The sequence below is a fragment of the Macaca fascicularis genome, chromosome 3, assembly GCF_037993035.2.
Source record: "Macaca fascicularis isolate 582-1 chromosome 3, T2T-MFA8v1.1".
In the NCBI taxonomy this organism is placed as follows: Eukaryota; Metazoa; Chordata; class Mammalia; order Primates; family Cercopithecidae; genus Macaca; species Macaca fascicularis.
Window position 1 is genome coordinate 146,491,015 of NC_088377.1, and position 24,487 is coordinate 146,515,501.

Below are 24,487 nucleotides of genomic sequence, written 5' to 3' on the forward strand. Positions count from 1 at the left end.
CCACAGTGGTAAAAGATATATAATTGGTAATGGATGCAAGCCAAAAAGGCCCTCCCAAAGAATATGATGCAATTTATGATAACTGAGCTGTATTTCTGTCCCCTCAATTAAAAAAACACCTCATTTTATATTGAGCAATATTTATATTTTGTCTGTAACTTCATATTGCTATTCAAAGTACCTTTCAGTTAGAAGTTTAATTTTTCCTTGTTCTGCCTGCTGAATGACAAAGGGAAAGGGTAGCCTGGATGAAAATAAATTTTAAAAAATTGCACTGAGATACACTGTATCTTTTAACTTTTATTTAGCAAAGTTAAACATACATATATTTTGAAAGAGAAAAAGGAACTCACCCAACCCTCATATTCAAGAGCTTAAAATCAAAGGAACTCAAGACCCATCCTCAACTTCAAATGCCAGTCATTATTTTAGAGGTAACTCAGATTTCTAAGTAATGCTTCTGTTTCTCGATTTATCAAATACACATTATGTATTTTGTTTTCCTACGTGAGAATTGAGTAGTTAATAGAATACCCATCTCTTATCAATAACAAAGATTTACAAAATAACTTTTGTTTTTCATAATTACAAAAGCAATACATTATCATTGCAGAACATGTTTTTTTTTAAAAAAAAAAGACAAAAAGTAACAAAACTCTCCATTATCCCAATAGGCAGAGGAAGTTATTACCATTTTAATGCATATCCTTAACATATACATGTAAAAGGTACATATACACATAAAAATATGTTTAACAGAAATTACTTTGTACACAATATTTGATTGAACTATATATGATCTGTCTTTCATTTTCATTTTATTGTAGTATAATTTACATAAAATGCATAAATCTTAAACCTATAAATTTTTACATTATATAGAAATGTATAGTTATATACTCCATGCTCCCTCCCAATCAATGCTGCCTCAAAACGAACTGCTCTTCTAATTTTAGAGCTTAACTCTTCTCATCTCTATCACCACAGATTAGTTGTATTTTTAAGCTTCATGTAAAATTTTCCATGTCAACTTTGGAAACATGACAGTTAAAGTTCTAAGGAATCTCCAGTTCTCCAACTGGTGTGGGAATAAGATAATTTGACTCCACTGTGAATTGTGGTTACTGATGGTATCACTGAGTCTGTTACGGGCCAACGAGAAACAGTCTGAAGGGCCAAGAATTTATGGCCCTGTAGGGATTGCAGAAAGAAACCAAACCCAAGTTCACAATTCAGCCTGGAAGGAGAAAGTTCTATCACTCAGTATCTCAAGACTAAGCGGATCATAAATGGTGTCACAAGTTTGCAGTTTTTTCCCTGTGGAAGATAATAATCTTTTGTATGCTTAATTCGTTATCATTGCCTTATAAATTATCACCAGCACAGATAACTACCACGGTCATCGGTCCCCAAACCAGCTGTCCATGAGCAATGACGAATTAAAACGGGGGTGGGGGAGAAGGGGTGTAGGGCCCAAGAGTTGGGGAGCATTATGGCTTGCTGTCAAGTGGCAGCCTAAGATGTACTTGGGAAGATGTTTCATATCCATTTTCCCTGTGAAATTAAAATTGTGATGCTACCAAACCTTTGCTTGTCCACCATCCTTAAGAGAATACTCATTCAGTACAAAACCTTGCAAAAAGGAATGAGCCAATTTGAATAAAAGCGAAAACTTCTTAGGAATTAGCAGCCCGAAAGGCTGCTTGAGAGATGGCAAACATATTGAGGAGTTCTCAAACAGCTGCTCTCTGATTACAGGTGGGAAAAGGCCATTCCCATGCCTTCTCCCACGGGCACAGAGAATCAAAGGCACTTTCCATATTTAACACGACTAATATGTCATTGGGCAAAGACATACTCAATACATCTCCATAGCTTTTCCTTACTTTTACTTAACCTTTATGTCGGATACTTAATGCCTAGTACTGTTCTAAGCGCTTTGCATGCATCATCTCATCAACCTAATAAAGCAGCTCGGATAGATTAACTTTTAAAATCTGGATACAGCTGGGTAAGGTGGCAGAAAAGTTGGAATTCAAATAAAAGCCAGTCCTACAGCAGGGCCATTATTGCCTCCCCTAGCTTGATCACGAAAAATGAGTGGTTCTTCCCTCTGGGCACACAGGACAATGGACATGCGGGCTGCTGTCAGGATTTACCGAAGATGGCCGCTGCGCTGGGCTTGGAGTGTGAGCTGACGGTGTCCCAGGCAAAAAAGTCGAGAGTGGCAGCCGACTGCTTTTTTGGAGGCCAAGAGAGGAGAAAAGGGTTAAACGGAAACGGGCAGTCAAGAGCAAGGGCAAGAATAGGAGAAAAGGAAAGCCCCGACTCCCCTAGCCGCAGAAAGCGCTGGGCGGAAGTGAGCTGGCCTAGAAAGCGCCCTGCGTGGAGGTAGGCCCGCGCGGCGGAAGTGCGTTTCTGAGGCTCCTCCTGTAGGCTGCGGAGGAGGGACTGAGCTTGCGCGCGGGCCAGCTGTCCTCTCTTCTGATCCCGAAGACAGGATCGGATTATGGTTTGTTGCCGGTTAGCGCGGCCCTGGGGGTTTCCGGTCCCTGGAGACGAGTCGCACCCCTGCAGTTTACTGGGCGCTCTTCTGTAACCCGCTTTCCGACCCCGCCCAGAGTTATTAAGACCCGGGCAGATAAGGCCCCTCTGTCCCTCCTAGCCGCCGTCTCTCCTAGGCTGGAGGGCGGCGCCCCATATGACGCAGAAGGCGGCTAGGGATACGCCCTGTACCATGCCCGCCAGTCTGGATGCCCTAACGCCAGGCCCCGACTCGCTCTGGCCAGCGGGCATGCGGCGAGTTTGCCCCCGCAGCGCAGCCGCCCACAACTCGCTCTTCCAGAGGAGGAGCTTACGTTCGGACTTGCTTGGTAGTTTACTAGGGCAAAGTACCACCACACCCCGAGCAAGCAAACCTCAGGGAAGGGGCTCCTTCTGTGTAAAGTGATCGGCAGGCCTTGCAGTGGATCTTCGGTATCCATGGTTATATACCAATCATTATCTTGTCTACCTTATTTGGACTGTGCAGAACGAGATGCCAATAATATATCACATCCACAGAAGGTAAAACTGAGATACATATAACCTCTTTCTCTTAATTAGTCAGATTGACTTCAAAGGGGGCTCTCAGGGTTTCTTACTAAAGAAACATGCCTCCCCGTGGGTTTTCATCCGAGTCACTTATAAGTGAGCTAGTTTCTCCAACACCAATTGAGCTGGAAACTAGAATAACTGAAACACAACATATTCCCGTCCTGAACAGGGTGCTGAAATGTTACCAGCCTCATTACTTACCAGCCTTCTCTCAGAACTCTAACACCCCTTACAAGGGATTTCTAACTAGGAGTCCGTAGATAAAATTTAGAATGTGTGAGCATTATGTAATACACATGTAAAACATTGAGATGGGATCCACGGGCTTTTTGGGGCTGTCAAAAGGCCCACGGCACAAAAATAGTTAATCTGTATATTTGAGGGAAGAAAGAAGCATCTCTGGAAGTAACTCTTATTAAGCTCTAAGCTCATTCAGGCTTAATTTCTGGGAACTTTTAACAAATGAAGCTTATGGTCCTAGCCAGTAAGAACGACTGCTCACTCCAGAAATCATACTGAGATGTTGCCTTTCCCTATTTTCCACTCTCTACTGGCGCTCAGATGGTTGGTTCTTAGTTATACTTTGGTTTCATAAAATCATCATCAGAAAATGGAGACTTTTCATCAATCACGTCTTAATCTATACTTTGGGGGTGTTTAAAAGATATATTCCTTCTGCACAAAGAACCTGGTTTTTCCATTTCTCTAAAGACTCCTTTCCAGCTATGACTAGGGTTCACAGGATGCTAATGTAATAAGCCCATCAACAGTCATTTGAGAGTACCATGTTTGTTTATACTGAACCCACCATGCAGATACTTAACTACTTAGAAATTTTGATAATTGCTAATCCTTTTCTCATTTTTAACTCATTGGCCAGGTGAATTCTCAGCGCCCCCCCCCCCCCAAATTCTCCTACCTCCAACAATTAAACATCTTCATATATATATATATATATAGTTACCTTTAATCATGTAATTCAACAGGAATAGAGAGGACGGGGACTATGAAATCTCGGCTGTGGTGCAATTATGTCTGCAGCTCAAAATAGATGTTCTTTTCTCCCTCTCTTGCTAGGATTGCACTGTAAATTCAAAGCTCTTTAAAAATCATTGCTCAAATATGCCCCCCTTTATCACTGTTCATGTTAACATCTGCATTCCTAAAAGGCTTTTAAAAATTAAAATACTAATCTGCTCCATACATAAATGAGGCTAACATTACACCATTTAAAAAAGGTGGGAACATTGTCTTCACTGCAATTTCAGCATCTCAAAACATCTTTTCATTACAGTTACCTTTTCAAAATGTAGGACTGATTTGATGTTGACTTGGTACATTGTCCAGAATCTACAGTAATTCTGATGCAGATTGACTCAATGTCCATATTTTAAGAACCACTGGTTTAATGATGATTCCACTGGTTGGAATCATCTCTTTGGCTGGTCCCAGGATACACTGAAGGCAATAGGTTGTGTAGAATCAGATGGAAGATACTTATGGAGGCATGAGAGTCACCAAGTGAACCTTTTATGCAAAAGTGCAAATTTGATTTGGAATTTCCAAAGTTCTATTTATTACAAAAAAAAAAAAAAAAAAAAAAGGAATCCAGCCAAATGAAATGTGCTGGATGGAAAATTGTCTTTCCATAGAAAAACCTGTTTCACAAGTGCTTTGTTATTTGAATATTTAACGTATTCGTATTTCAAGTTTATTAAACCAGTTTAAATGCTCCTCCACCTACTTATGATTAAAACTTGAATTTCAACTCTTTATTACCTTGGTTAATGTTGACTAAGGACCTCCATGTTGAGGGAAAAGTGCTGGGATTAAGCAAATTGAACCTCTGCAGGCCCAGACAGGACCCTAATCAAGATATAAGAGGCCAGGTGTGGTGGCTCACACCCATAATCCCAGTTTTGGGTAGCCAAGGTGGAAGAATCGCTGGAGCCCAGGGATGTTGAGGCTGCAATGAGCCTTTATCATGCCACTGTACTCCAGCCTGAGCAACAAAACGAGACCTTGTCTTAAAAGAAAAAACAAAGACCCTGAACTGTAGTCACACTTTCCTGAATACCTAGTAAAATTAGCCGGTTAAATATAGTAAGATGTTCCCCAAAGATTTAAGGCAGATGCTGTTTTATATATATGGCTGTGTCCCTCTGTGACACGAAGTTACAGGGTTCTTTTTACCAGTAGTCCTGTACCCAGTGAGACCTTGCAAATCAGTGTCATATGGTAAAGAACAGAATCTGATCACATTTCCTACTTCCTAAGCAAGTATCAGAATATACTTGCTAAGCTTGTATACTGCCCTCAACTGCTATATTTGTTTTCTTTTCTTCTTTTTTTTTTGTGATAGTGGCGTCAAATGCTAAGTTGTTCTGCATAAGAAGAATTACAAAGACTAGGCAGCTGACAGTGAGAAACAAAAGCTGAGGAGAAACAATACTGCCTACTTAAATTGTTAAGGTAGGTCTTTTTTTTTTTCTCTTAAATCACACAACCAAAAAGCTTAGGTGATAACTGCAAAGGATTTTGTTGGGGGGAAAAAAAGGGAGGAGTACTTTTGCAATTTAAACGTCCTCTGTAATTTCTTCTGTAAAATCATTCATAAAATAAACATTACTCATTAGTGCCTCATGAAGTTCTCCTTTTGGGGAATGTGATTAAACACGCTTTATTTTAAATTTTGGCATAGGAGTCAAAAGCTGCCCAAGGAGGGCAGCTACCTATGGGGTGTGCATACATTCATGACCAATATTTAAGTCCAATATAGCTTTGATAATTGTTCTATAAAATGTTTATGCCTCACTGAAGAGTCTGTCGTTTTAAAAGAAAATCTTTACATTTATTGTATCCAGTTGCCTTTATTAGTAATCCGCCAAGTAAAAAAAGTATTCATAGTAATTAGTGACTCCATTGCATTAGAACTGTAACTTGGTGCCATTTTTGAAGACTGTTTTCCCAACAAGGAGGCATTAACATTTATCCAATTACTTTACTCTCTTTGAATAGCAAGCCTGACGTAGGCCTCAGCTCACAGTTTACTTACCTGATTAGCTTCCATTTCTCTTTAAGGATATTAACTATGTGACACTTCTAGTTGGCACAACCAACTACCTAGCACCAGTACGTGAGATTATGTAAAAATCCTACCAGATTATGTACTAAAATAAAGTCAACATGTCTATTTTCTGGTTGCGTGTGATTTATCTTTTCTTTCTATGTCACTAAGATATGGGTAAGAGCCCTAAACTCCAAACATTTTTACATGTTAATATAAATTTAATGGTGGCATATTATTCCATCTACTGGCTGGGACATGGTATATATAATTATTTGCCTATTAATCGTTTCTGAATATTTGTATTCTGACTCTTAGCTAAGCTGGCTTCCCTCTTTTCTAAGTACTGACTGAACTGAACCTTTGATGACTAGCAAGGTCTCTGGCTTCCAAGTGCAATTTGAGCACTATTTATTTTTAGAAGTCTTAAGTCCAAACTATTTCCTTTAATTGCTCTTGTCCAGAATACACAACCTTTTTCTATATAGGGCCACATAAATACTTTAGACTTTGCAAGCCAGTCTCCCTCACATATTCCTCTCCTTTTCCCCTTTTAAACTCTTTAAAGTCAAACAACAAAAAAACCTGAAAAACTAGAAGTTTTAAGTTTACTGCCACATGGGTACAATCATATACTTACGTCCGTAATTTTATAGTTTTAAATGTAACATCTCACGTTTCAAGTATCTCCTAAAACCTGCCATTGTAATTCTAGTTGCTAACGCAATGGACATTATGACTTTATGAAAATATTCCTGTAGAATTAAAAATAACACTTGAAAAAAATTAAGGTTGTTTCTCAAATAGCTTACTTGGTTAAAGTCTACTTAAGGAGCAAGCTACAAGTCCAAATAATCTTTGCTGTTTGCCACCTACCTAACCAATTCCTCATTTTACTCATGTTTTGTGAGACAGAATCAACTTAGGATATTGTCTTCAGTTCTAGGGACCCAGAGGAAAAGAGCTGACCGAAGATGCAATAAACGGCCCCAATATACTGTGACTATTTAAACAGAAATCAATCAGCAAACTAATGGGTGCATAGTAGGGAGAGGGGTTAGGCAACACTGGACACCTTAGAGCAGTGGTTCCCAACCTTTTTGGCACCAGGGACCCATTTTGTGGAAGACAATTTTTCAACGGACAGGGCAGGGGATGGTTTCGGTATGAGACTCTTCCACCTCAGATTATCAGGCGTTAGATTCTCACAAGGAGAGCACAACCTAGATCCCACACATGTGCAGTTCACAATTGGGTTCTCACACCTATGATAATCTAATGTGGCCACTGATCTGACAGGAGGCTGAGCTCAGGTATGATGTTCACTGGCCTACTGCTCACCGCCTGCTGGTGTGGCTGGTCAGGGGCCGGGATTGGGGACCTCTATCTTGGAGGGTTTTAGGCGAATCCTAAATAGTATGTCTCCACTAATTACTTGCTTAACGTAGCAAGACTGGTATTTGTGACAGCCCATAGACACATCTGCTTTCTTAAGATGTATAATGTTTCACAGGAATTTTAATGGGGTGTTCTTGTTCATGTATTTGGCACTTGTGTAAACTTTGGTCCTAGGAATAGAGAGATATGAGTCTCCAGGGACAGCAAAAACAATCGAATGGCAAACAAAGAAGGGAGGCCGTATTTTCTTTAACACCCTTAATTCCACCCTTATCTCTGCTCTTGGGTGCTTACATAGCACATTATTTGTAACTGTAGTCACTCTAAATTATCCCTTACTGCCTCTTTGATGAGGAATAATGATTAACACAATGGAATGTTGGAAGGTTTAAAGTCTATACCTCATTTGTCCTGGTATCCTTGAATTTACTAGTCAGGAGGAGTTAAAATATAGACATCTTTAAAAAAAATCTCTCCCCTTTTCACTTCACGTTATTTTATCCATATACTCATAAGTGCAACTGCATTTTCTTTTGCCTTAATAGTTACAGAATCCCACAGGGAATGGTCATGGGCTATTCTGGTTTTCAATCTGGGGAAACCCTATACTTTAACTTGAATAAAACAATAAAGTCCTCCAAACTAGTATGTGATTTCTGCCCAGAGCTCCAAAAGTCAAAGTAAAGAAATTCAATGAAGTGAGGGTAACACAGGGAGTAAACATGACTTTCAAGGTAGCCAAATGCCCCATTATCTAAATAATGACGCCCGCCCATCAATGAACAAACAAGATTCCCACTGTCCCCATCTACTATCCAGTGAAACAGCCAATTTGACAACTTGTGCAGGGAAAGACTCTGTTTAGCTTATACCTTGAACCTAAGGGAAATTAAATTGCACATTTTCTGTTCCTGGCTAATCTTCTGAGTAATGTACTGAACACGGTAGGAGTTAATAATAAAAAATACCTGTCTGCAGTCTCAGAAACAATCACACACAAAACATCTGTTTATTTCCAGAGTGATGAAAGACTAGAATTTTTGGTCTCATGTATTTACTATATTGTTTCATACATTTATCTATATGCTTTGGCTGTATAAACTTGTTGAAATAGTTTGTGGCTCTTTATATTTAGCTTTTATAAATAATTGAAAACCTAATGAATGCTTATTTAATAACCAATCTAAACCCGGGACCTCAAACATAGGGTGTCAAGTAATCTGGTTGTCTAGTAAATAAGCATGTTGTCATCTTTCAGGCTGAGGGCACATCAACCAAGCTAAAAGACGTGTGTAAAAAAAAACCAAACCAAATCAAAACAAAACAAAAACATCTACCAAACCAGCATATAATATCCAAGGTTAACTATATAGAAAGTCTAATAACATTCAGAAGGTGCTTGATGAATACACCAAACACATGTGGAATTAAACGAAAATTATTTACTGGCATTAGGACTGAATTTTTAATGTCAAATTTAAAAAATAGCCCATTAAAGTCCCAGCTCATGACATCTAAGTATCTGAAGATACACAACTATTCTTTTTTCTTTTTTTGAGACAGAGTCTTACTGTGTCACCCAGGGTGGAGTGCAGTGGCATAATCTCGGCCCACTGCAACCTCTGCCCACCGTATTAAAGCAATTTTCGTGCCTCAGCCTCCTGAGTAGCTGCGATTACAGGTGTGTGCCACCACACCCGGCTAATTCTTATACTTTTAGTAGAGACAGGGTTTTACCATGTTGGCCACACTGGTCTCCTGACCTCAGGTGCTCCACCTGTCTCAGCATTCCAAAGTGCTGGGATTACAAGCCTGAGCCACCACACTGAGCAAGATCTGCTATTCTTTTAAGTTAGTAGTATTAAATTAAGTGATGCTTCTACTCTTGAGTTGTACTTCAGGATCTAAAGTTATTGGTTTGACCTTTAGAGAAAACAGTAACCATAATAAAAAGATCACAATGTCTAAACATCTTGCAGTAATTCATTGTAAAAGCAGTAGGATGAACTCTTACTATGCTTAAAATAACAGTTGATAGCCCCCTCCACCTTTTGAAAAGATGCTTATGGCTGGGCGTGGTGGCTCACACCTGTAATCCCAGCACTTTGAGAAGCCGAGGTGGGCAGATCACCTGAGGTCAGGAGTTCAAGATCAGCTTAGCCAACATACTGAAACCCTATCTCTACTAAAAATACAAAGTTAGCCGGGTGTGGTGACACAAGCCTGTAATCCCAGCTACTTGGGAAGCTGAGGCAGGAGAAATGCTTGAAATCGGGAGGCAAAGACTGCAGTGAGCCAAGATCTTGCCAGTGCATTCCAGCCTGGGTGACAGAGCAAGACTTTGTCTCAAAAATAATAATAAAAAAAAGATGCTTATATTAGGTGGGGTGGGGGAAGGAGGGATGTATAGAAGTTGGTTAAGTGGTACAAAAGTAAAGTCAGAAGGAGTAAGTTCTACTATTTTACAGTACAGTAGGAAAATTATAGTTAATAATTCATATTGTATATTTCAAAATAGCCAGAAGATTTGTAATGTTCCCAACACAAAGATAAATGTTTGAGGTGACAGCTATTCCAACTACCCTGATTTGACCATTACACATGTTACACAATTATGAAAATATCACATGTGCCCCTAAAATATGCACAAGTATTATCTATATCAATAAAAAGAAAGAAGTAAAGTGAGAAATAAAGCCTTCTCCCTCTCAACAAATCTTAAACACTCCTAAGAAGAGATAGTTTCCGGGCTAACAAGACTTTACCTGTTTGACAAAAAAAGTTTAGTTCATCAGAATATTCCAATTTTCTTTAAAAGAAAAATCCTCTTTTAGTGGTAGGTAGCTAAGACAAACTCCTAGAGTTCTGTAATTTGGTCACTTTTTTGTCTTGTTTAGGATTTAATGTTTGAAAAACACTTCTGCTAGAAAGGTTCTACTTTTGACTTCTTAAAAGAAGACTGGCCTTAAAGTTTATGCCATAAACAGAAAAGCTAAAATAGGTATTAGACAGTATAACTGAGTTTACTCATAGCTAGGCTTCAAAGTGCCTGACTTCAAGGTGACTTGGAAATTTACTTTGTGTCTGCCCTTCATTTACAAAAATAAAGAAGCCAAGGAGCTGGTTTATTTCAATCTTTAGGCAACTCCTCTAGGCCAATGATTTTACAATCTAACATTCATTTACTATTCTAAGAATTATGGATATTATATATTATAATTAATAAGGGTCAAATTTATTTGAATGTGAAATTTTAAATAGAGGTGACCCTTGAACAATATGGGTTTAAAATGTGCACGTCCACTTACACACAAATTTTCTTCTGCCTCTGCCACCCCTGAGGAAAGACCCCTCTCCTCTTCCTCAGCCTACTCAACGAGATTGAACACCTTTATGATCCACTCCTACTTAATGAACAGTAAATATATTTTTTCTTCCTCATAATTGCAACCTTTGCTTCCCAGGTTCAAGTAATTCTCCTGCCTCAGCCTCCCAAGTAGCTGAGATTACAGGCGCCAACCATTATGCCTGGCTAATTTTTATGTATTTTTAGTAGAAACGGGGTTTCACCACATTAGCTAGGCTGGTCTCAAACTCAACAGGACCACAACCTGTCACCCAGGCTAGAGTGCAGTGGTGCAATCATAGCTCACTGCAGCCTTAAACTCCTGGGTTCAAGCAATCCTCCTGCCTCAGCCTCCTGAGTAGCTAGGACTACAGGCATGCACAACCATGCCTGGTTTGTAGAGACAGGGTCTCACTTTGTTGCCCAGGGTGGTCTTGAACTCCTGAGCTCAAATGATCCTCCCGCCTTGGCCTCCCAAAGTACAGGGATTACTAGCCACGAGTCACCATACCCAGCCCATTTGATTTTATCTAGTTACTTTATTATAATAAGACAGTATATAATACATTTAACATACAGAATATATGTTAATTGACTATGTTTATTGGTAAGGCTGACAGTCAACAGTAGGCTATTAGCAGTTAGGTCTGGTTTTTGGGGAGTGAAAAGTTATATGTGAATTTGACTGCATGGGAGGTGGGTCAGAGACCAACCCCTGAGTAGTCAAGAGTCAACTGTATATGCTTGCAGTTACCACAAAAGGAAACTGATCCAGGATACTTTATTTTTAAAGCTGAGAATGAATCATGATACCAAAATTAGAGAAGTATTAGTGTTGAAGCTTTAAATAAGTTTTACTAAGAAAAATTAACACATGTTCCCAGAGCCAATCCTAAATATCACCCATTAGGAGTGCTAAAGATTGAGGGCGAGTTCAGTGGAATTTAAATTTTCATAGCAACCTGCAGCAAACATCAACTTAATTTGTCCTGAAGTCTATGTTAAATGCACGCCTGCATCCCAGAAAGGAGGCCTTCTCATTCCCAGGTAATCAGAGTCACTTCAAAGATAACTTTTGAATTACAGAAGAAATGGCTCATGGCAATAGTACCTCCAAACTTCTCAGGTTGGATGTCTAATATTACAGTAACACTCCCCTAAAAAGAAATGAAAATATAATGTCTTTGCACTATTGCTTTCCATAGTTTCCATTTTAGAGAAGCAATTCGTTCCATATACCAAAGTGTTATCAATGCAGCATTTGCAAATTAAATACCTGGGAATGAGGGGTTTGTCAAAAATGCAGATTTTTATAATAGTGCAGCATATGGTTCTTCAAAAATTGCTACACTGTAAGAAAATTACGAATGATGATATCTAACATCTTGTTTCCGGGACCTGTGGGTAAGAAGTCTAAGAGTATTTTAGTAAGTTTCAAAAATGATTATGGTGATCAAACTGGCTTGGGAACTACCAACTTGCAGCATTTTAATATGCCCATAGTAGGGAAACTCATACTTTATGTAGTACCTACAACTACCACTTTGGAAATCTGTTGGTATCTATGTAACAGATTAAATCAACTTATTTACTGTTGCAAAACTTAGAAGTGACTTTTAACTTAGTGCCAAATCTTTCCAAAGAATACAAACTTGCTTGCGTTGTGGAAGGGATTAGTTAGCAGATTGATGGACTCAACTTTTTAAAAACAGGTATTAACATCATCTATTGTTTATTGTAAATCATTCAGAATCTCTGTGCAGACTGACATGTATTTTTTACCAGTGCCATTTTGGGCTGCAAATCTGTTTAGTTCCTATGAATGTTGCTGCAGGTCGGTAAGTGTTGATGTCTCTGCATCCATATTTGCAGGACAGTATCTATTCTTTTGAAATGAGATGCCAGAGAATCTACCTGAACTTTCATCCTGTAAACAGGGCCACTGAACTGTTAAGGAAAGTGAACTGTGGGAAAGTTCTCTCCTCTAAAGTTCCCTTGAAGTTAAAGCACCTTTACAGTTGCAACGGACACATGAGTACCAGGGTATGTTTCATGTGGGATTGCCAGTCTTTCAAGATAATTGTGCCTGACGAAACCTAAGAGGAATAGATGCCCAACTGTTTTCCTGGTATTATTTTTTCTTTACTAAGGATGGCTACGTTCTTAGACATTAACCATCATTAACTATAGAAATGCATCTCTAACCTTTCTTCTCTTTACAATCTAGGTTTAGGAGCTATTTTGCAGGTTTATACTTATACCAAAGAGAACAAACCCAATTAATTCAAAAGTTACTTAAGCACTTACTATGTCCTAGGTACTAATGCAGGCACTACCCTTTAACAATAAACTGAATCCTTTTATCTGAGGGAGACAATGCAAGTTAGATATTCTGCTTTTCAGGGGCTAATATTCTAGTACTGGGGTCCCCAACACCCTCCCCCACCCCACCACACAACAGGAGGTGAGCTGTGAACAAGCATTACCCACCCCCAAAGCTCTGTCTCCTGCCAGATCAGCTGTGGCATTAGACTCTCATAGGAATGTGAACCTTCACATGTGAGGGATCTATGAAGCTAACTCCTTATGAATCTAACTAATGCTCGATGACCTGAGATGGGCACTTTGTCTCAAAAATAAAAAATAAAAGATGCTTATATTAAGTGAGGTGGGGGAAGGAGGGAGGTATAGAAGTTGGTTAAGTGGTACAAAAGTAAAGTTAGCAGGAATAAATTCTACTATTTTACAGTAGTAGAATAAGGAGCGTGTACCCCTAAATATGCACATATATTATCTATATCAATGAAAAGAAAGAAGTAGAGTGTTACATTAAGTGGGGAGTTTAGAATCCCCTTATGAATCTAACTAATGCCCGATGACCTGAGATGGAACAGTTTTATCCCAAAATCAACACCACCCCCACACCCCATCCGTGGAAAAAACTGTCTTCCACAAACTGGTTCCTGGTGCCAAAAAGGTTGGAGACTGCTGTTCTAGTGGGTAAAGAGTCTATAAATAATGGTAATAAACTGCAGTTAAGCACTATAATAGAGCTAGGGTACATGGAATTACAAAAAATAATAGACCTACTGGAAAAAGATCAGAGAAGGCTACACAAACACTTGCATTCACAAAATAGATGGGGGTATTTTATGAAGAGATAATAGTTCAGGTTGCATATCACTTATCTGAAATGCTTGAGACCAAAAGTGCTCTGGATTTTGGAATATTTCCACATATATGAGATAGGTATTTTGGGAGTGAGATGGAAGTCTAAACATAAATTCATTTATGTTTCATAAATGCTTCACCTTATGCACGCAGCCTGAAGTAAATTTATGCAATATTTTTAATATCTGTGCATGACACTAAGTTTTGACTGTGACCTATCACATAAGGTTGTGTGTGGAATTTTCCACCTGTGGCATCATGTTGGCAGTTTCGAATTTTGGAACATTGCAGATTTTGGATTTTCAGATTAGGGATGCTCAAACTGTAATAATATGGCTGGAAGCAAAAGCAGCAGCAACTGGGTATTTCTGATTGGAAAAAAAGGCAAGAGGCAGATTACGGGATCCATTAAAAGCTTTCAAGCAATATCAGATACACAAAATCACTTTGAAGGGTTAACAGATGGATTAGAAAAATTAAAAGCGAGGGTAAGCTAAGAGTTACTACATAGTTCTATACACAAACTCTTGTATTAGCAAATATTCAGAGTGAGTGACTGAGTACACTTTTCCAGGCCTGAATTAAAGTAGTGGCAGTGTGAGTAAAGACAAGGAGGGGAGACAGGCCAAGAACTATAGTTAGAACAGACATTAGGGACATAAGGAACATGGGTGTTAAAGAAATGAAGATGATTCCTAGGCTTCTGATAATCTGAGACCATACTGTTTTCAGTTTTTATCCCATTTTTAAGTTAGTATCTAAGCATTAGCCCATTCCCATTTTTTTGGTAACATATGCCTGCTGTAGAAAATCCATCTGTAAGCCTATAACCCAAAGAGAAACCATTCTATTTTATTTTCTTTACCTATTTCTATGGAAACATACACAATATACAGAAGTTCTATAAATTGTGACCTATATCTATATTTTCACCATTTTTTTGTAATACGTGATGCTTTGAAATAACTCTTTGGAAACAAATTTAATTGCTGTTTGTGGACATATCCTAATTTAAATTCGTCAGAAATTCACGAGCCTTTTATACATTTTTGTATCCTTCTTTTTTTTTGTTTTTGAGATGGAGTCTCGCTCTGTCGCCCAGGCTGGAGTGCAGTGGCACGATCTTGGCTCACTGCAAGCTCCACCTCCCAGGTTCACACCATTCTCCTGCCTCAGCCTCCCAAGTAGCTGGGACTACAGGCGCCCGCCACCACACCCAGCTAATTTTTTGTATTTTTAGTAGAGACGGGGTTTCACCGTGTTAGCCAGGATGGTCTCGAACTCCTGACCTCATGATCCGCCCGCCTCGGCCTCCCAAAGTGCTGGGATTACAGGTGTGAGCCACCGCGCCCGGCCCATTTTTGTATCCTCCTAAGACTAACTTGTCACAATTTAAAAGAATGCTGATGACTATTATAAATTTTTTTTTTTACAGCTGAGAAAAGTAGTTTCATTTAAAAAACTGATTAAAGGACTGTCTTTGAGTTATGCTTTCCATGTTGGTAAAATCAGACAGATGAGATACATGAATGATTCCAAAATAATATTCCAAAATGAATGTTGGATAACTTTTCATTATTGTATAGCAAAATGAGAATAAGAACAATGTGGCGAGGTTTTAAAAAGACAATTTTAAAATCATAAGATGATGTCCTTATTTGGTATTAAAAGATCCATTTTAGGCTGGGCACGGGGGCTGACACCTGTAATCCCAGCACTTTGGGAGGCAGTGGCAGGTGGATCACCTGAGGTCAGGAGTTAAAGAACAGCCTGGCCAATACGGTGAAACCCTGCTGTTGCTAAAAATAAAAAATTAGCCGGGCGTGGTGGCGGGCGCCTATAATCCCAGCTACTTGGGAGGCTGAGGCAAGAATTACTTGCACTCGGAGGCAGAGGTTGCAGTGACCCGAGATCGCACCACTGCACTCCAGTCTGGGTGACACAGTGAGATTCTGTCTCAAAAAAAAAAAAAAAAATCTATTTTAAAACTCAGTATCTAATTGAATGCTGCTATTGAGCGAACTTAAAACTGGCAACTATACTGGTTTCCACTCAATTCATTCAACAAATCCTCCAAGTCCAGGAATTTGATTGGCTCTAAAGCCCTTGGCAACCCTTTTTAGTTTGCTTCTCATATATAATGGATCTCTATAAAAACTCTACCAAAAACCCCACAAGAGTTTCATAATTATTTTGCTCTGTTGACTCATATCTTAGAGCTACATGGACATACATTATTTGGTCTCTCCTAAAACTTTGAGAAAGTTATCCTATTTGAATTTCAGGTATACACAATGTGAGTCTTTCCTCTCAACCATTTATTCTATATTATAAAGGATTCTGTGAGACACAAGACCTAGATTATGAAGCAAAGGGTTTTTTGATTCAGAAGGAATAAATCTAACCTGCTTGGTATGAATCTATCTAATCACTGGCTGCTATTATATAAGGGAGTTACTTAGGCACCTTGACAAAGATTATTATGATTAATAATTACCCTGTTCTTATAAGAATATTTCTCCCAACCAGTTCAAACCTTCTGGTATACAAAGACTCCCTTGATACATACTAACAATCTGAATGAATCCCTCCACCAAAACTAATTCCCCTAATGAAAGAGGCTGGTTTGCACGCCGGGCACGGTGGCTCACGCCTGTAATCCCAGCACTTTGGGAGGCCAAGGCGGGTGGATCACAAGGTCAGGAGATCGAGACCATCCTGGCTAACATGGTGAAACCCCATCTCTACTAAAAAATATAAAAAATTAGCCGGGCATGGTGGCAGGCGCCTGTAGTCCCAGCTTCTTGGGAGGCTGAGGCAGGAGAATGGTGTGAACCTGGGAACCAGAGCTTGCAGTGAGCCGAGATTGCGCCACAGCACTCTAGCCTGGGCGACAGAGCAAGACTCTGTCTCAAAAAAAACCCCAACAAAACAAAAAAGAAAGACGCTGGTTTCCAAAGGGCATGTATAACCAAACTACTTTCAAATTTCATACCTTTAACTCCAAATGACCTGTGATGTCAAAACTCCTACTCCCTCAATCTAAAGAGGGTCTATACCCTACATTTACCTTCATCTGAACATTATAGAGCCCCAAGTTTTAAAAAAGTTAGCTGGTCTGGTTGCAATTATTGAGTTATAAAGTACCAAATTTTGGCCAGGTGCTATGGTTCACGCCTGTAATCCCAGCACTTTGGGAGGCCGAGGCAGGCAGATCACCTGAGGTCAGGAGTTCCAGACCAGCCTGGCCAACATGGTGAAACCCTGTCTCTACTAAAAATAAAAAATTATCCAGGTGTGGTGGCAGGCACCTGTAGTTACAGCTACTCGGGAGGCTGAGGTTGCTGTGAGCCGAGATTGCACCACTGTACTCCAGCCTAGGAGACAGAGTGAGACTCTGTTCCCCTCCCGCGCCCCCCCCACCAAAATCTTATTCTTTTCACTATGAATTTTAAGGAACTAAATTAAAACTCCATATATGAATCCTTAATTCTCTTCTTCCCATCCTCATGTCTCACCCCACAACTTGATTTTGAAATCTGGCTCCTTCATTTTGCTTTATCAATTCATGTTTTAGAGTATTTTAATCTTCACACAAATTATACTTATTTCATCAAAATGTAAGGCAAGAAAAAACTTTATTTGCAAATATAAATGTTTTCAACAAACATCTGACTTGTTCCATTGTTTTAGAAACAAGTGTAAGACATAGCCCAAGTGACTTTTTTTTTTTTTTTTTTTTGGATCCACTATGACCAAGGCTGTTAGGAGAAAAAGGACTTCTACCTTAATTTTATGCATAGAAAACCAAATAGCCATTTCTTTTCCAGAAATGACCGATTTTACTGAGCACATATACAGGTAACTTAACCATGCATTTAAAGAGATTAATTTAAAAATACATGTTATGTTTTGATGTAGGCCTCTGATTAAACTACTCTGAATTTAGTCCTTATCCTTGAAAATAATTTCATAGTTTCTAGTTATTTATTTATATATTTTTTGAGAAAGGGTCTTGCTTTGTTACCCAGGCTGGAGTGTAATAGCAGGAACATGACTCACTGCAGCCTTGACCTCTGGCGCTTAAGAAATCCTTCCACTTCAGCCTCTGGAGTGGCTGGGACTACAGGCTTACGCCACTGCACCTGGCTAGTTTCTGTATTTTTGTAAAGACAGGGTCTCACCATGTTGCACAGGCTGGTTTTGAACTCTTAAGCTAAGCGATCCACCCGTCTTGGCCCCCGCCAAAGTGCTGGGATTTACAGACATAAGCCATTACACCTGGCCAACAGTTTCTATTTTACTGGCCACCCCCCACAAAAAAAAAAAAAATTCAATTTGATTGGTTGTCAAAAAAGGTAGAGATACACAAAAATAGCTGTATCTCATGATCATTTTGATGGCATATAACTTCACCCTACAAACTTTTTCAGTATGTTTTGTTTTTAATTTCAGAGAAGGCTACTTGGACCTGAAGGTATGAATTAGGAAGTGGTCTACTACCAAAGTGCAATGAAGGCCAGTTTTCTTCATAGCTTAATATGAAAAACGTTTTAAAATGTCTCAGTTTCCCTATGCTAACCTCTGGTCACAGAGGCTTGAGGGCTTCCTATAGTACCAAAGTTTGACTTGCCAGTTACAAATAAAACTAATTCTTGCCCCCAGGGGTAAAGATAACAAATTCAGAACACTTTGACATACATCTATTAATATTTGCAGAAGGAGTATATATTGTTATATTAACATACACAAATTGCATAGTTGATCCAGAGGGAAGTCTGGAGAGTATAGGGATGGAAAAAAGGAGGATGGAGAAGAATGGGAACTGAAACTTAGGTGACTACTCTACGTTAAGGATTACCCATAAGAGCAAGACACAGGATAAAATACTGAAAACAAAAAATAACTTAATGTAACCACTTGAGTGAACTGATTCATATGAATCCAATCTGATGAAAAAAAGATCAAAAAATTTTGATAATACCAAGGAAAATATAGTACCTATATCTGAGTTATCTCAATTTATCTCAACTTCCTCATTGACAGAAAGATTGTCTCTCCTATCACTAAAAACTAATTTTTTTCTTTCTTTTTTAAAAGGGCTCAGGGGCGGCGGTGACCGCCCCACTCTGCCACGGAGTGGGAGAGGGCTGGACCCCAGAACCACTTTTGGCCACCCCCAGTCCACACGGCCACCCCGACCCCTGGGACAGTGGCTGCAGGGTCATGCCCTCAAACAACCACGCCTCAGCCATACTTGCCACGCTTCACAACCCCGTCCCAGACCAGGAACAAGCCACTAGTGGGGTTGGGGGAGGAGACTAGAACTAGAAAGGTGGGACACCGAGTGGAGGCGCCCCTGCAACCTCAGCCATCCCCAGCATGGCATCGTGTCCCTGAGCATCGCCAGCTTGGAAAGGCCTCGGATGGAGACTTGCGCTTTTGAACATGCTGCGGGCGCACAAGACACCTGCCACTTGCCCCGGAATCCCAGAGAGGGTGGGCATTCGCGGACCAGGGAAGGACACCCCCGGGGGTGTTGGGAGGGAGGAAGGAAGAGAGACGGATGGCAATGGAGACGCCAAGGGCAGACAATCCCTTGGGTCCAGGGTTGACTTTGAATAGATCACAGGGAGGCAGCTGCTCTGCCATGTACGAAACCACAACCTGAAAACTAATTTCTGTAAGAGACACCGTAAAGGTAAAAACAATGCAAGTGTTCAGCTGACAGTAAGTATAAATGGTACTCATTTTCATTCTTAGCTGGTTCTGACATTTAGTGATCCATAGAAAGTACATTCATGAAAATAACCAGTTTTAAGCACACAAACAATAAAAGTATATACACTTGATATAAAATGGCCATAAGTCAAGTATTTTCAAAATGTTTGATTTCAGAACCTTGATGGTTCATTAATATAGCATAAAAACAACCTTCAGACGAAAGGAATAAGCTAACATACCCAGCATCATATCTGATGACACCTTACATGCTCAAACAGGAGTTAGACATTTTTATCTTTTTTAAAAATGCACTCTGATAGCCTCATGTGGTGGCTCATGCCTGTAATCTCAGTACTTTGGGAGGCCAAGGCAGGAGAACTGCTTCAGGCCAGCCTGGGCAACACAGCAAGACCCCATCTCTACAAAAATTCTTTTAAAAATTAGCCAGGCTTGGTGGCACATACCTTTCCTAGCTCCTGGAGAGGATGAGGGTAGAGGATGGCTTGAACCCAGGAGTTCTATGTTACAACGAGCTATGACTGCCCTGCCACTGAAAACTCTAGCCTGGGCCACAGAGTGAGATACTGTTTCTAGAACAAATGCAAAAAAGCACTGTGAAATTTATGAAAATTTATGTTTTAATTTTGAGTGTTATATTTTAGTGACAGGCTTCTTTCGTAAAGTAGAACTACCATGTTAAGTACGAACAAAGCTGATAAAATGATGAGAGATGTCGATACACATTTTGCAACGTAAAAGAAACTAAATCAAATGTTTGCTTTTTGATTTCAAGGGTGATGGAGGTAAAGTGATCAGAATGTATAATATGGACATTTGCCCAGGCAAAAAATGTTATTAAAGCAAAACATGAACTACCCATACATGGAAAAGAAAGAGCAAAAAAAGACAAGACAGCGTACTATATTTTTCCTCTTAAAATTCAATGTTATAATTAAATGATTGTTATCTGAGAATAAAATTAGCTTCAGCTTTCTAATGGATGTGTTTCCACATCTATAAATTAGTATGAAAAATTATTCTGAAATGCACACTGCAAAATGGTGACAATATGAAAGTTACCTGGGAATTAAATCAGAACTGTCTCCATATGACTATTTCCAAGTCACAATCACAACTTTCTTAATAGCAATGGTTATATACATGGCCAGAGAGTATTCACTTTTAACAGTAATGTCTTGATCATATAAAAATAGCAAAGCATAAACATTGTACAACAATGTATTATTTCTGATTGCCAAATGTGCACAAAACTATAAAGATATTTTTTTCCAGCCTGGGTGACAGAGACTTTGTCTCAAAAAAAAAAATTTGCATGAGTATACGAATTTAAGACGTCTGAACATGAACAAAAATGCTAACCTAAAATTTGAAGTATTTTAATAAAAGTTTTTGGGGCCCAGAATAAGAAATAACAGAATAATAATATTAAGTATATAAGTATCAGTTATCAAGATGTATTTCCTAATGCAACAGCAAAATTTATGGTAAGTTCTGGCTTTTGCTATAGACATAGATTGCCAGTGTTACATGGATTCTCAGCATAAAACTAAAACTTCAAGAACTAAGTCCATGTTTATTAATAGCAATAACAATCAATTATCCAATATCTAATGCTGTCAGGTAGCAAGCTACACATTTGTAGATAATTAAACAATTTACAGATAAGGAAATAGTTCAGTGAAGTAAGTCCATCAAGATCATGCAGCCTGTAGTAGGTGAGTGTACTGGGAAAGGAAGTCTGACACTTAAAACTCATGCTTGCTCCTAATTTAATTTCATTTCTTTTCTTTGGAGACAGGGTCTTGCCCTTTTGCCCAAGTTGAAGTGCAGTGGCATGATCACGACTCACTACAACCTCTGCCTCCCAGGTTCAAGAGATCCGCTCGCCTCAGCCTCCTAAAGTGCTGGGATTACAGGAGCATGCCACCACATCAAGCTAATTTTTGTATTTTTAGTAGAGGCAGGGTTTCACGATGTTGCCCAGGCTGATCTAGACTCAAGGGACCCACCCACCTCTGCCTCCCAAAGTGCTGGGATTACAGTTGTGAGCCACTGTGCCAGGCCAATCTCTTTCTATGTACAACCAGTAAGAAAAAAATGTGGTAAGAATCAAGTACTTTTTCTAACCTTGATTCCATCTAAGTTAGATTAGAAATGAGATCTTATAACCCAGTATACAACAGACTTTTACTGACTGTCCTATTTTCAACTTAGAGGTAGAACAGCAATATTTAGGTTCAGGCCTGGCTCTGTCCCCTATTACACTGCGACTCAGTCATTTCTCTCAGACTGTTTCCTTAAATATAAAAGAAACAAAATAGAGAAAGTCGTGGCTTAAGATTCACAGAAAAAAAAGAGTCCAAATTAAAAATAAAATTATGTGGTCCAATCCACCCCCTTTCCAGTCTCATCTCTCAACGTACTAGGTCACACAAGCCCAGTGAAATTAGTTTACTTAAAACATTATCTCTGTTCCTGTTTTATGCTTTTACACACAAAACCATGCTGACTGCAAATATGTTGTACTCTACTGCCCCACCCTTTCCCAATGAAACCCACAACTATCTGCCTCCTAATCCAAAAATTGTATTTCTTCTGTGAAACACACTACCCCATGAACTGGGATATCTGGCTGAATGCTTACAGTATTTGGTTATATTCTGATGTGGCTTGATCCCAAACTAGATTATAAATGAATACAGCAGGGACTAGTCCTTCTAGCTTGCAACATAATAGACACATGTTTTTGAAAAGTGTGGGAAAACCCTCTGAAGTCTTATGATGGTATAGAATCAACCAGACCATTTGCATCAAATTTTATATTCAACGGCCTTTCTATTGTAATAAACACATACTATGGCAACATTTTCAGGCATTTGGCATCAAAGCAGATTATCTATTTATTTGTGCAACAAAACTGCATGCCTATTACATGCCAGGAACTGTGCACTTTAGCCACAAAGATGAAAAACATCGTGTTTATCAAGATCTCATATGCTAATGGAAACGAGGAACAGGAACATGACAGCATGATAGGAACACATGTAACAAATAAAAGGGAATGTGTTATTTTCTGGACCAAAAAAAATTGGGCTTACAAGTCAATAATTGTTCCTGAAAGGTTTTATATCTAATTCTTAACACCACTATATAGTTAATATTTTACCAATTGTATGGAACATAAAACTGAGTCCCAGAAAGCAAACTACCTAAAAGTCTTTCTTGGAGTGGAAAACCAGGTATTCAAACTTGGATTATTCTGGTTTCAAGCAGTGTTCATGATGTTCCTAACACTTTGGGAGGTTAAAGCAGGGGTCAGATGAAGGACCTGGCACGTCACAATGTGTTTTGACTTTACCCTCAAATCTCTGGTGAATGAACAGTGTTTTAAAAACATTTTTCTGGAAACATATTTTTGGAAAAATGTTTGATTTTATGAATTACGCTGGAAAATGGTTTTAACCATTATCTAAAAAAAGTTTTCTTTGTTTTGAGATAGAATCTTGCTCTGTTGCCCCGGCTGGAATGCAGTGGCATGATCTGGACTCACTGCAACTTCTGCCTCCCAGGTTCAAGCAATTCTCTCACCTCAGCCTCCCAAACAGCTGGGATTACAGGCACGTGCCATCATGCCTGGCTCATTTTTGTATTTTTAGTAGAGACGGGGTTTTGCGATGTTGGCCACACTGGTCTCTAACTCCTGATCTCAAGTGATCTGCCCGCCTCAGCCTCCCAAAGTGCTGGGATTACACTTTTAAATTTGTTTAGTTTGAGGCACTTCATAGGACAAGTAATGTATCTAGTAATTTCAGTTGAGTTCAGAGATTACAAATTCTAGAGTCATTGACAGGTAAGGGTATGGGAATTGATTATTGCAGTTAGTAAAATGGATAACTTAACATTGGTGGGGACACAACACTGGGAAATTCAACATTTAAGAAGCTGAAGAAACCAACTAGAAAAGGGTATTAGCATAAAAGCAAAGGAGTTTTAAGAGAATATATTCTTTTCTTTTGAGATGGAGCTTCGCCCTGTTGCCCAGACCAGAGTGCAGTGGCGCTTCTCGGCTCACTGCGACCTCTGTCTCCTGGGTTCAAGTGATTCTCCTGCCTCAGCCTCTTGAGTAGCTGGAATCACAGACGTGCGTCACGACGACCGGCTAATTTTTCTATTTTTAGTAGAGACAGGGTTTCACCATGTTAGTCAGGCTGGTCTCGAACTCCTGACCTCGTGATCCGCCCACCTTGGTCTCCCAAAGTGCTGGGATTACAGGCGTGAGCTACCATGCCTGGCCAAGAGGATATATTCTTAGTAATCAAATGCTATGGGTTATATAAGACCACCCGAAGCTCATAAAAATACAGAACTTTCGGCTGGGCACGGTGGCTCGAGCTTGTAATCCCAGCACTTTGGGAGGCCAAGGCGGGCAGATCACCAGGTCAAGAGATCGAGACCATTCTGGCTAACATGGTGAAACCCTGTCTCTACTAAAAATACAAAAAATTAGCCAGGCGTGGTGGCAGGTGCCTGCAGTCCCAGCTACTCAGGAGGCTGAAAAAGAAGAATGGCGTGAACCCAGGAGGCGGAGCTTGCAGTGAGCCGAGATTGTGCCACTGCACTCCAGCCTAGGTGGGAAACAGAGTGAGACTCTGTCTCAAAACAAA

General features: G+C 39.5%; 1 long non-coding RNA gene across 1 annotated transcript in view; it reads right to left on the reverse strand.

Moving 5' to 3' along the window:
• Window positions 1-287: 287 nt before the first annotated feature.
• The window catches only part of LOC135969791 (uncharacterized), a 31,425-nt gene continuing 7,225 nt past the window's right edge, over window positions 288-24,487 (reverse strand). The window contains exon 2 of the long non-coding RNA XR_010585193.2: window positions 288-2,235. This is a non-coding gene — a long non-coding RNA (uncharacterized lncRNA). The remainder of the gene's footprint in view (window positions 2,236-24,487) is intronic.